The 14,163-nt window shown below is 42.6% G+C and overlaps 1 pseudogene; it reads right to left on the bottom strand.

Moving 5' to 3' along the window:
• Positions 1-2,444: 2,444 nt before the first annotated feature.
• Positions 2,445-10,256, bottom strand: LOC141273623 (cytochrome c oxidase subunit 5B, mitochondrial-like; annotated as a pseudogene).
• Positions 10,257-14,163: the final 3,907 nt, after the last annotated feature.

Genomic DNA, 14,163 nt, shown 5'->3' with positions numbered 1-14,163 from the left:
TTCTCAGACCCCCCCAATCCCCCTGGCTCTCACGTAACTTCCATCTTCGGAGAACCTCTCCATAGTGTCCTCTCCTGCTAGGGACAGAAAAAACACTGAGGGTGTGATGGGGGGGGGGGGCTTTTAACCTCTCATGCGTTTCCTGTCCCTAGAGGAACAGAGGACTTAACTCATGTCGTGCTGTTATGATGGACGTACTGGTAAATATTCATTTTTTTCTTCCCCATTCCAAAAATTCCTGTGAAGCACCTGAAGAGTTAATAAACTTCTTGAATGTGGTTTTGAGAATCTTGAGGGGTGCAGTTTTTAGAATTATGTCACTTTTGGGTATTTTCTGTCATAAAAGCCCCTTATAGTCGCTTCAAATGTGATGTGGTCCCTTAAAAAAAAAAATGGTTTTGCAAATTTTGTTTTAAAAATTAGAAATCGCTGGTCAACTTTTAACCCTTATAGCTCCCTAATAAAAAATAAAAAAAATGTTGGTTCCAAAATTGTGCTGATGTAAAGTAGACATGTGGGCAATGTTATTTATTAATTATTTTGTGTGACATCTCTCTGATGTAACGGCATAAAAATTAATTTTGAAAATTGCTAAATTTTCCGAGCTTTTCACAAATAAACGCAAGTGATATCGAAGGAATTTTACCACTATGATGAAGTACAATATGTCACGAAAAAATAAACATTCTCAGAATCAGGGGGATCCGTTGAAGCGTTTGAGTAATTACCTCATAAAGTGACAGTGGTCAGAATTGTAAAAATTTGCCTAGTCATTATCGTGCAAACCACCCTCGGGGGTAAAGGGGTTCTGCCACCATAAAGAATACAGTTAACCAACCAGAAAAGGGAGAAATAAATGGTTTTGTAATTTATAGTGATTCAAAATTATGCTCCATTCAAAAGATACCAAGCTTTCATTTTTTTGAATTCTGCTCTCTGGCGCCCCCTGACTTTATTCCAATATGTCCTGGTAGTGGGTGATCAGCTGGTCGAGTTTGCAGTTCCTGTCATAAGAGCCCCCTCAATTCCAGTGTGCACAATGTATTCTGTCACAAGTCTGACAGTCTGCTGTAAGCACAGTGTCTGTGATTCACCCCCTCCCCCTGCACTCACAGCTCCCCTCCCAGTGAGATGGTTCTTCCTCACATCACAGACTTGTAAGCACAATAGCAGAGACACACCTTCTGCGCTTAGGCTGTGAAGCAGAACCATCTCACCGGGAGGGGAGCTGTGAGTGCAGGGGGAGGGGGTGAATCACACACTGTGCTTACAGCAGACTGTCAGACTTGTGACAGAATACATTGTGCACACTGCGGGTGTGGACTTGGGGGGGGCTCTTATGACAGGCACTGTGCAAACGCGACCAGCTGATCACCCACTACCAAAACGGAATGGAACAACGCCAGGGGGCGCCAGAAAGCAGAATTCAAAAAATAAAAAAGCTTGGTATCTTTTGAATGAAGCATAATTTTGAATCACTAAATAACTAAATTATTTCCACCTTTTCTGGTTGGTTAACTGTATTCTTTATGGTGGCTCGATCCCTTTAAGGATAAGGCAACGACTTGGCATGGCTGACAGGGTTAAGCCGTTTAAAAATTCAATAGGAAAACACTCCCTTTTATCATCTACAACATGACTCCACCGTCAGCTGATTCTTTTCTCGGACTCACCTCAACATTAAGATCTTTATGTAGTAAGATTCTAATAGCTTATCTAAAAGGGAGTTTTTATTTACAATTTAACAGTTTATCTCCACCCTGAAATGAAGAGTCAGTGACATCCGCTTCAGGGGGTGGGCAGTCCCTGCTGTACTCTGCATGTCCCCTCACCTTACAATGCACACCAAGTGCACTCTTGTCGGCTAGTCTCTTCCCATTAGGGCTAGCGAGGGAGCACACTGTGTGCATTGAAAGTACTACACAGTGACAAGGAAGCTCATACAGAGTCAGAATGGACAACCGTCACATGCTCCGTACAGCAGGGAATAACCCTACCCCTGAAACTGATGTCAATGATGACTCTGTGTTTCAGGGTGGAGACAGGGGCTGCGGCAGTGACCAAGCCAAGGCTCCCAGATAACCAGGAGATTCTGGGGATTCTCAAAAAATGTCATCAAAACAAAGTAGGTAAAAAAAAAAGTTAAACTAAAGAGGGAACAGCAGTGACTTCTTAAAGTCAATTAGAAGAGCGATTAGATTAGTACAATAGAAAGACATTTAGGATTAAAATCCTTATTAGTTTCGAACCACTCCTATAATTTATCCTGCAGAAGCCACTAGTGGAAGCCAGAGTGGAGATCCAGACCACAGAACGCATCTTGCCCATCCAAACTGCCAAATTCTTACAGACCTTTGTCAACTCCAATTCAAAGGATGGGAGAACGTTAGCTTTTTTAAGCATTGTTCTGTATGCACGACCAATGCTAATGAAAATAAAACACATTACAATATATCAAGTATTTAATAAAAGATTTTTTAACTTTAACATATGGCTGTCAATAGTAATACAAGTCCTCTTCAGTGTGGAAGCTCAAAGGACAACCTTGTAGTGAGAGCCACACTGTGGGCAGCGATTTACCTGCCCATCATGGGCCCAGAACCAGATAACTTGAGAATTATCTTCACCTGGAAGAAAGAAAGAAAATGATAAAAGGTTATGTTTTAGTGCTTGAATTTATTGTACAACTACAAACTGAGTCCTTTAAAATTCACATTGGTGCCAGACTTCATCATGCTGCTGCAATATCCACCATTTTAAAAAATAATGGCATTTTCTCTGAGAACTTTCAACAACAATATACACAACTATCTGAACCTGAACAGGCATTGCTTAGGCGGCTGGAATATATGGACTTCTATAAATAGGTAAAGAGTGATTGCAGGGCCATTGGAATTACAGTATATTTTTTTGTATTTTATACCAGTTTTCTAGATTCAATCCCTTTGAGCGGATTTCTGTGAGTTTATGGTCTTGTACATTATTCTAGATGTGTGTATGACCAGTATATCTAAACGTGGTAGTACCCCATATGGGGGTGTAAACTGCTATTTGAGCACACGGAGGGATCGGATGGGAAGGAGCGCTACTTGGCTTTTAAAACGCAGACTTTGTTTTAATAGATTGTGGACTCCATTAGCCAAGCCCTTGAAATGCCAGAACAGCAGAAACACCCACCACCCCCCGGTGACTCCATATTGGAAACTCCACTGCCTAAGGAATTCATCTAGGGGTGTAGTGAGTATTTTGAACCCACAGGTGCCTCACAGAATTTTGCGATATGGGGACATGGAACTAACATTTTAGTGGTAGAACTGTACATTTTTTATTAGCTGAAAGTTTGTCATTTACACAAGGGTTATTAGGTGAAACTGGACCCCATAATTTATTGAGCAATTTCTCCCAAATGCAGCAATGCCCCATATGTCATCAGAAGTTACTGTTAGGCCACACGTCAGGGCTGAGAAGGAAGGAGCGCTATTTGGTGCACAAGTTTTGCAGGTGACATTTGCGGAACCCCGAAGGTGTCAATAGAAAAACGCACAAAATGACCCCATTTTAGAAATTGTACCTTTCAATGAATTCATCTACAGCTGCAGTAACTATTTTGGCCCACAGGAGTTTGCTTTGCAACATACACACCAGGCTTTTTTCCCCTTGAGAATTGCAAATCTGCCACTTAAATGCTCATACATTGTGCCCCCATACAGTGTAGTAGCCCCATATATTGTGCCCAGCTTGAGCTTATGGAGACATACACCCCGTAAATTGTTAAGTGCACTCTCCCAGCTACAATAATGCCAAACATGTGGCCGCTTACTGTGGTTTAGGCATAGGGGGGCTCAGAAGGAGGGGAATTTGGAAGCACAGATTTCACTGGATTTTATTTGATGGGTTGGGATCCGTCGCTTTTCAAGAGTCTTTGTTCTACCAGTAATGTGGGACCCCCTATGTTTCCAGTGACAGATATCCTGCACAAAACTCCACTCAGGTCTAAGTTAGTGTTTTATTGGTAATATTTTGGGGGACATCCCTTGTTTTCAATAGAAGGCTGGGATCATATTATTGTGTTCTACACTAAGCACTTACGCTGGAGTTTCCGTGTAAATCCTACAAAAATGTGATTTAGATGAAACCCCCCAATGCAACCGCTCTCCATAATGAGGCAGGTGGAGACACTTTGGACTCAGTTTGGCATCTGTTCCGGTGGTATCCATCTTGAGACATGCACAGAACAGTGGTCACCCACACTTGTGCGCTAAAAAGACACCTAAACTGATGGGACTTTGGTGGAACACAGTCCAGATGGAGTCCAAAGTGACCACCTGCCTCATTATAGCGAGTGGTTCAGTTGGGGGTTCTATCTGAATCACATTTTTTGGGGAATTTACACTGAAACCCAGACGCAAGTGCTCAGTGGAGAGCACAGGATAAATGTGAACCGAGCCTTATTCAGATTATTGGGAATCAGAATGAACAAAAACAGCAGTAAAATAGTTTTTAAATTTTACGCAATTTTCGTGTGGTATAAGTGATAAGACTGCTTTATTATTCTGTTCAATACATTTACAGCGATGTCAGATTTATAAAAAAAAAAATTTTGGTCTACATTCTGAGAGCAACAACTTATCTGGCCAAGAGCTGTACGAGAGCTTATTTTTGCAGGAGGAGTTTGATCCTTTTTTAAGTACCATTTTGGGATACAGAACATTCTTTTGATCACTTTTTACACAGATGCAGGATGAACAAAAAAACAAAGAACAGCAATTCAGTTATTGGTTTTATATATTTTTATGTGGTTCACTGTGTGGTAAAAGCTATTAGTAGTAAGAATGATTTATTGTTTGGTTCAGTATGATTATAAGGATACCAGTTTTAGCTCTTTATGCTTTGCTACTTCTGCACACTAAAAACAATATTTTACAAACATTAATTTGTTTTTGCATCGCCATATTCTAGAAGCTGAAACTTATTTACCACAAGAGCTAGGTGGGGGATTTTTCTTTGTGGGAAAGTTAAGAGTAATTATACTTTATTTAATACATGCATTTTATTTAATCCTTTTACTTTAACCTAGTACCACTGTGGAACATGAACATTTCTCACCAATTCCTGGTCCCATACACTGCAGTACTCACGCAGTACTCACAATACAGTGCATGAGACCTGTTAGATTTTCACTGACTCAGTCTGTTAGACACTGCCATAAAGAGGGTCCAACAGGCCACTGTACCCCGAGGTCATCTGATGACCTCAGGGTGCAATGCAAACTATTGGCACCCACGATTACAATCGCGATGAGCAGATAGTGTTAAAGAGTGAGTATTCTCCCTTTTAACCACTTAGATGCTGCTGTTGTGATTGACTGTGGTATCTGATGGGTTAATTGGCATGGTGTACATATCTGGCACACAGCCCAAAGTGACATGTGCTCATGACAAATCTGTACAGCTTTCAGGGGTTAATCACCCTTTCTATAAGTTTTACACTGAAATGAAACGTGTAGCAAAGAAACTTACATATGCAGCCCACAAGTCTCTGCTTATTGACTGATGGCACAATGTGTGGATTCTCTTTGGTTCCTGCATAGGATTTTGGCTTGAGGACATTAAAAGGATCCTTAAAAAGACAAAATGAGTTGTAAGTGTTATACCACTTACTGGTGCATCTCACTGAATTAGAATATCAAAAAATGTATTTATTTCAGTTCTTCAATACAAAAAGTGAAACTCATTATATAGAGTCATTACAAACAGTGATCTATTTCAAGTGTTGATTTCTGTTAATGTTGATGATTATGGCTTACAGCCAAAGAAATCACAAAAGTCATTATCTCAGTAAATTAGAATACTTTATAACAGCTTGAAAAATGTTTCCTCTTGACAATACCCCATAGAGAATCTATGGGGTTAAGGTCAGGCGAGTTTGCTGGCCAATCAAGCATAGTGATACTGTTTGTAAACCAGGTATTGGCACCTGTCCACACTGCCAGAAGTACCAAGTCCTGCAGGAGAATGAAATTTCCATCTCCAAAAATCTTATCAGCAGAGGGAAGCATGAAGTGCAATAAAGTTTCCTGGTAGACGGCTGCGCTGACCTTGGTCTTGATAAAACACAGTGGCCCTACACGAACAGATGACATTGCTCCCCAAACCATCACTGATTGTGGAAACTCCACACTAGACCTCAAGTAGCTTGGATTGTGGCCTCTCCACTCTTCCTTCAGACTCTGGGACCTTGATTTCCAAATGAAATGCAAAATTTACTTTCATCTGAAAACACCACCTTGGACCACTGAGCTACAATCCAGGTCTTTTTCTCCTTGGCTCAGGTAAGACGCTTCTGGCGTTGTCTATTGGTCATGAGTGGCTTGACACAAGGAATGCGACACTTGTAGCCCATGTCCTGGATACGTCTGTGTGTGGTGGCTCTTAAAGCAATGACTCCAGCAGCCATCCACTCCTTGTGAGTCTCCCCAAAATTTTTGAACGGCCTTTTGTTAATAAGCCTTTCAAGGCTGCGGTTATCCCGATTGCTTGTGCACCTTTTTCTACACACTTTTTTGTTCCACTCAACTTTCCATTAATATGCTTGGATTCAGCACTCTGAACAGCCAGCTTCTTTAGCAATGACCTTTCGTGGCTTATCCTCCTTGTGGATTGTGTCAGTGACTGCCTTCTGGACATCTGTCAAGTCAGCTGTCTTCCCCATGATTGTGGAGCCTACTGAAACAGACTAAGGGACCCTTTTAAACGCTTAGGAAGCTTTTGCAGGTGTTTTTTATTAATTATTCTACTTTACTGAGATAATGAGTTTTGTGTTTTCATTGGCTGTAAGCCATAATCATCAACATTAAAAGAAATAAACACTTGAAATAGATCACTATGTTTGTAATGACTATAATATCAGTTTCAGCTTTTGTATTGAAGAACTGAAATAAATTAAATTTTTGATGATATTCTAATTTTGTGAGATGCACCTGTATATGTAAAGAACACAAATGTTTATTTAAAGACACTGAACAAAATAATTTAGCAATGTCTTGTCATGAATCCAGATACACTGAGAGATTCCTGCAAAGGACTCATTATGGACTTTGACCTTAATCCACATTTGTATAAGAGGTTGGTCATTTGCTTTACTTCTCCTGGAAACAAAGGAATAACTGGAACAAGGCCTGAAACTCATGATAGGCACTGCTGTACTTACATGGTTGATCCACTGAAATCAGCACAATATATCCCATGCACAGCTATACAGTACATTGCCTAATCTCAGACCTGCACTATTTACCGTGTGTTGAAGCAAGAACACCATCTTATAAGAAGGTCTGGAAAGAAGCTGTCGTAGGACAAACTTATTATAATACTCCTGCCAGCAGTGATCAATGTAATGGAGGCCAAGTATGTCAACAGCAGGAGAAACCCTTCCTCCCCACTATGATGTCTAAAGTGATGGGTACATGGTTAGCACCCCATTCTGCTTTATGACATCCATATGCACTGAGGACCTGTGGAGAGGGTGCATGAGAAAGAACGTAAAAAAAGTAATCTGGTGGCATTACCCCTTGAGTTGTTGCCACATGACAGATGTTTGGAGTCCTTCACAGTGAGAAACAAGGTAGAACAAAGTTATTAAACGATGCTGCCAAAGTATCATTAAATGGGTTGTCCAGGGCCATTTTATTTTTACTTTGGGAAAAGGAAGCTGGCTGTCAACAGAGCAGAAGAGAAGAAGCTGCTCTGTTGACAAGACGTCCGTGGAAGCCGCTGAATCGCCAGCAGGAGCAGTCTGACCGCTCTGTGCTGGCAGAGACAGACACCAGGCACAGACAGACAGTTAGCAACTACCTGCCTGTTAGTTTTTAGGTCATAGTAAAATAAATAAATAATAATAAAAAAATTCTTCTCATGCCTATTTGTGGATACGGCCATCATTCCTAGACTACATATCCCATCCTGTTTTATACGCTGGAAAAAGTATCCAGTTTCTCCTAGTTCCCCACTCTGTAATAGGGTCCTGGCTTCAAATCCCACCAAGGACAACATCTGCAAGGAGTTTGTATGTTCTCCCTGTGTTTGCGTGGGTTTCCTCTAATTTACTCCCAAACTTCAAAGACATACTGATAGAGAATTTAGATTATGAGCCCCAATGGGGTCAGTGATAATGTCGGTAAAGTGCTTCGGAATTAAAGGCGCTATATAAGGGATTAAATAAAAAAGCGCGAAGAAATAGGACCTGGGAAGCATGACTACAGAACACAGAAGTGACCAGATGTGTGTTCCCTGTGGCTAGACTGTCTAGCAGGTCACTAATAATGCCCCATATACACCGGGGTGTGACTAGCAGCTACACCAATAAAGTATAGGGGATGTCACCAGGACCCAAACTTTACATCACAAGCACAAGACCTACAGATGCATCTGAAGACGGGGACCCCTCTTCAGCCAGTTTCACTTTGTCCCAGACTCATCAAGTGTCACCAGGTTTCTACTGTAAAACCTGGAATCTCGCTACATTTTTGCACAACTTTTTGTTGCTGAAAGCAAATAGTTTCTTGACACATGTGTGTCCCAGCCAGCTTAGACAACTTTGAGAAGTGGGCAAAGCCAATGTTTGTTCCTCTAAACACACAAGGATATTAAAAGGTTTGTCAAAGACTTGACAACCCCTTTCTTAAAGGCTGTATTACCCGGTATAAAACAAACTCCAGTTTCACACCAGCGTCGTTCCAACAGTGTCAGCAATAGGTCTCCCGGTCCCATATGGAATAATCAGCAGCCGCTAACAGGCTGCTTCGCTCACACTTCCTGGAGATGAACTTTGGACATCAGAGGAAAGTGTGAGAACAGTGGCCCATTAGCAGCAGACTGGCTGCAGCACTCACACGGTATACAAATATCATGGGAGACCAGGGAGACCCAGCACTCACATTGCTAGAATGGCACCCGCACAGGAGGGGAGTTTGTTTCCATTTTACACTGAGGGATATAGTAAGGAGGGTTTGTCCACTACTTGGCACAATACAAGAAAATTGTAAAAAAAACAAAAACAAACAGTAAACACAAGGAGTAAGATATAAGTGTGTGAACATGGCTCAGCCTGGTCCTAGACGCACTCTAATGGAGGGGAGTAGCACTCTAATGGAGGGGAGTAGCACTCTAATGGAGGGGAGTAGCACTCTAATGGAGGGGAGTAGCACTCTAATGGAGGGGAGTAGCACTCTAATGGAGGGGAGTAGCACTCTAATGGAGGGGAGTAGCACTCTAATGGAGGGGAGTAGCACTCTAATGGAGGGGAGTAGCACTCTAGCGTCCCCAGTTGTACATTTCAGTCTTAATTATCTTCATTAGGTCATATACCTCTCCCTTCTTCAAAGCGTTCAGGACTTTCCTCTCCAGGCCCGTCGCCTACTCCTCATCAGTGGGGATACCTAAACAGAAAAGACACAAAAAGGACAGATCATAGCAAGAATACTACAAAGAAAAAACAAAGTGACCTGAAAGTGGCTGATAACAGAGGACAATAGCCAGCAGAGCTGTGTGACAATTCAGTCTGTACAGAGGGTACAGTAGTGGAAGTGTAACCTGTGCAGGGGCTTGGCAGACCCCGTGCACAAGGTCACAGTCCTGGGTGTCACCTGCTGTCACTGGAGCAGTGAGTACGTGCTGATGGGCGGCGCACATTACTACACTGCTGCAAAGTCACGTACACTGTCCCGTCCTATGCCCTTCACAGGGGACACCGCACACTCCAGCCTCACACCTAGTAATACACAGCAGTCCTCACACCACACACAGGAGGCGGCCACTGTCCACCATGGCTGTCATACCCACCTCCAGCGCTCATTGCTCTGACGCATGGTCTGCTGAGGCACACGGTCCCTGCACTCCGGGGCACAGCGCGACGGACGAGCTGAGAAACCTCCAAGAAGCCATGACTGCTGCACCTCACAGCCGACAGCTGCCACTACAGCGTCCAGGGGGCGGGGCAGTGCGCATTTATACCCGGGACCATACCAAGCGCATAGCGGAGGGGTGCACCGTAACAAGGCAGCGAGCAGAGAGGCCGTGTCATCTCCGTATATGGCCGTAATGTGCTGTACCCGCGGGGTTATTGCTGGTGCTTAATTACCACATGTAAAGGGAGTCAATGACAGGTGGAAACGCCATTTGTTCTCTAGTAGTAGCCGCCCAATAAAAGTGACCTCATCAATGGGAAGAATTGTTTATAAAAAGCAGCAGCTTTGTGATTTACTTGTTTTTAAAAAATCCTTTTCATTCTCAAGGAGAGGAGGAATTTTAGTTTTGTTTACTGCTCGTTGCCTAGGTTACCGGCCACTGCTGTGCTAGGAGTGCAGCGCTTACAAGCTGTTTTCTATAGAGCTTGTACACACTGATTTGAGGCTGCCCGGATTTAGTACCCTGCACTCTCCGGGGCTGCAGCGGTAAAGATGCCTCATGTGTCAGCATCGGAGGGCGCACCATTTGGGTTCAGCGATGCGACATTGCCACATGTCTGACCTGTCAATCAAGCAGGACAGCATCAGCCACCCGGCAACCAGAAGTCGGGAGGATGGGGATCGGGGTGCTGAAGATCAACGTGGAGACAACCTCTTTATTATCTACCTTGAGCGAAGTTCACACACAGTTTTCTACATGGATATTGTGTCAGATCCACTCCAAAATCCACGTAAAAAACTGCTTCAGATACTCTGACTACTCCTCATATTCATTGCTGTGGAATATCCACACGGCTGTTCATATTGTGAATTATTTTGAGAGTTTTTCTGACTAAACATTAAAAACCTCACTGCACAAAATAAAAAATAATAATAATTAACGTCACTTCTGTGAGGCGGATTCTCATGGAATCTTCTCCAAACTCGACACTGTCACAGGCTGCAAAAGACCATAAGGAGAAAATACTTCAATAACGCTTCAAGAAAACAACCCCAAAACAAACAGAAAAAGCAACGCAAATTCCTCCGGAAAATCTCATTGGATTTTCCGCTTCCAAAAAAGACATAGTTTTGTCATTTCTGTTTATAGCCAAAGCCTGAGAGATACGACGCAGGACAGAGCCCAGTGGTGCCGGGCGGACTATTATAATGGGGTACTATAGTTTTTGCCTGGGGTGCTGCCAGGACTTTTGGTGAAAAGGATTTTCTGAGAATTATTTGTTTACCCCCGAGGCTTCCAGAGGTTAAATGGGTATTCCAGATTTGGAAGACCTCTATTCCCCAGCTGCAGTTTATTTAAAAAACAAGCAAAATGCGCTCTACTCACCCTCCACAGGTCCAGTGGTGACTCTCTGCCGCTGCTCTTGATGTTTGTTATTGTGGGTTTCTGCTGCTGCCCCTTTCTGCACCAACTAAACCTCAGAGCCCAGTGATAGGCTATGTGCCCACGGTGCAGAAATGAAGCTGAAATTTTCCGCAGCATTTCTGCATGTCCTTGGCAGTAAAAACGCATGCTGATTTTACACGCGCTTTTGAAGCATTTTTACTTGCGGATTTGCCATGCGTTTTTCAAATGCATTGTATAGGCAAATCCGCATGCTGAAACGCATAAAGAATGGACATGCTGCGTTTTTTTCCACACCTAAAATCCGAGCAGAAAAAATCCTGAGATGTGCAATGTGCTTCAGCTACATTTCCACACGGAAAAAAAAACCACACAAAAAACGCACCAAATCTGCATCGTGGGCACATAGCCATAGGCTGCAATGGTGAGGAGCTGAGAGCCCTTCATAAGCGGCAGATGCCCAGTATGCGATACAGAGCCGGCATCTTTCTCTGACAGCTTTGGCTGGAGCTAGCTCCGATCGTTGTCGTCATCCATTTAGATGCCTCTTTTCCCTATTTAAAAATTAAGAAAATACAAAGTTGAAATAAAAAAAACATTTACTTAGTATTGTCGTGTCCAAAAAAAGTCTAGTTTATCAAAATATTAAATTATTTAAACTGTATGTAAAATGAGAAAAAAATATATCAAAAGTTCAATTATAGCAGGATCCTTCCTTCTTATATACAGGTGCATTTCACAAAATTAGAATATCATCAAAAAGTTAATTCATTTCAGTTCTTCAATACAAAAAGTGAAACTCATTATATAGAGTCATTACAGAATGATCTATTTCAAGTGTTGATTTCTGTTAATGTTGATGATTATGGCTTACAGCCAATGGAAACACAAAAGTCATTATCTCAGAAAACCAATCAGTATCTGGTGTGACCACCATTTGCCTCACGCGATGCAAACACATCTCCTTCGCTTAGAGTTGATCAGGTTGTTGGTTGTGAAATGTTGGTCCTCTCATCAATGACTGTGCAAAGTTGCTGGATATTGGCAGGAACTTGAACACTCTGTCGTGTACGCCGATCCAGAGCTATACTGGCCGTGCAAATCCCACCAAGGACAGCATCTGCAAGGAGTTTGTATGTTCTCCCTGTGTTTGCGTGGGTTTCCTCCGGGTTCTCCGGTTTCCTCCCACACTCCAAAGATATACTGACATCGATGATAATGTATGTAAAGTGCTGTGGAATATGAATATATCAGCAAGGTATAATAAATAAATAAAATTAATGCAATTTTATTGTGCATAAGAAAAAAGCTGCTCATCACTAGCGAATGGTGCGTCCAATCTCCAAGGTCACAGTGCTGGCAACACACTGCAAGAAACTAACTGTAAGTTTAGCCAAAACTCAGTACATTTCTATATGAAAGACACAGCTACCAGGGGTGGATTAAGGGTGGCCAGGGCCCGGGCAGTTCAGATTGTGTGCCCCCCCCATGTGAGGGGTCATGCGGTCCAAGTACAGTAACGTGATCAATGTCATCATCATATACCTGAAACCTATAATATGTAAGTAGGATGTACGTCACTCTTTATAAAAATATGGTGCCAGAATATGATAACACTCCATGTTCTCAAAGAAGAAAAAATCCGGCACTCAGAGTTTCAGAAAAAATTCTGATTCATTAGTAAAGCAATCCAAAAACAGATCAACCATCTATCTGCAGGTCAATAGTGTTCTTCAACCTCACAGATTTCCTTTAAGAGCTTCCCTGCCGCCTGCTTTCTCACTAGATAAGAGCTGTTACCTCTGCAAACAATCTGACTGATCCTCAAGGCTCGGCCTTTTTTTAACTCACTCAGGAACCTTCGCTGAACTTGCACTTTCTCAATACTTCCTATAATCAGTGGAGTAACTTGAAGCTCATGGGCCCCAATGTAAAAGCTCCAACAGGGCCCCCAATTATTGCAAGTCTTTAATAGTATTGGTCTTTTCATACAAACCAAAGGGACTTTTTGGGCCCTCTAGGCTCTAGAGTCCAGATGTGATTGCAACCCCTGCACCTATTGTAGTTATGCCCCTGTCTATAATTGCTGACCCTTCTGCAATAAGCCCCCCTCCTGACAGTGCTTGACCGCGTATGCCATATTGAAGAATTTTATGAAAAAAACACTAGTAAATGCCACAAAACAAAAAAGAAAAGTGACTTGAATAAATCACAAATGATGAATCGGGCCACAGTGTTTGTATTTAATGAATCTCCAGACTCTGCTATAATTCTTTGACAAAAGGGAAACCTCCATCACCTCAGTATTAGCCCCAGTTACTGCAAATGCCCAAAACAGACTCAGGAGCTCATGCAGGCACAATGTCTAACCAATAAATGTCAGACTAAGGGCCAGAAACCAGCACGTTCCGGCATGAGAACGGCCGGTCTTGGTGAATCGCGGCTAAATCTTTACTGGAAGGTTTCCCATGTAAGAGGAATGTGCTGGCTGCAGTGAGGAGGTCATGTGACTGCAGGTGATTGGCAGTTACTGGTCGCTCCTGACATCTGTAATGTTATCATTTGTATCTCAGGTGACAGTTGGGAGAGAGCGACGGCAGCGACTTGTCTACAAGGAGCATCTGGAGAGTTCTTAGCCTTAGAAGCGCAGTGTTTTGTCATATTTTTCCCTTTCCTTCACATTTGTACCCTCCCCCATTTCCCCTTTTATCATTTTTGCTGGATTGACTGGATTACATCATCCGTTACTGGTCATCATGTGGCAAGTATCATTCTCTGTGCCCCATATACAGTTCACAGAGCACAATACATTCACATTACACAGTGTATACACAGAGATGGGAACAGAACTGCTCAC

Source organism: Phyllobates terribilis, unplaced genomic scaffold, assembly GCF_046119375.1.
Source record: "Phyllobates terribilis strain yellow unplaced genomic scaffold, ASM4611937v1 Scaffold_5__5_contigs__length_657084704, whole genome shotgun sequence".
In the NCBI taxonomy this organism is placed as follows: domain Eukaryota; kingdom Metazoa; phylum Chordata; class Amphibia; order Anura; family Dendrobatidae; genus Phyllobates; species Phyllobates terribilis.
The sequence above is the reverse complement of the archived record's forward strand: the minus strand, read 5'-3'. Positions and strand labels throughout refer to the sequence as shown.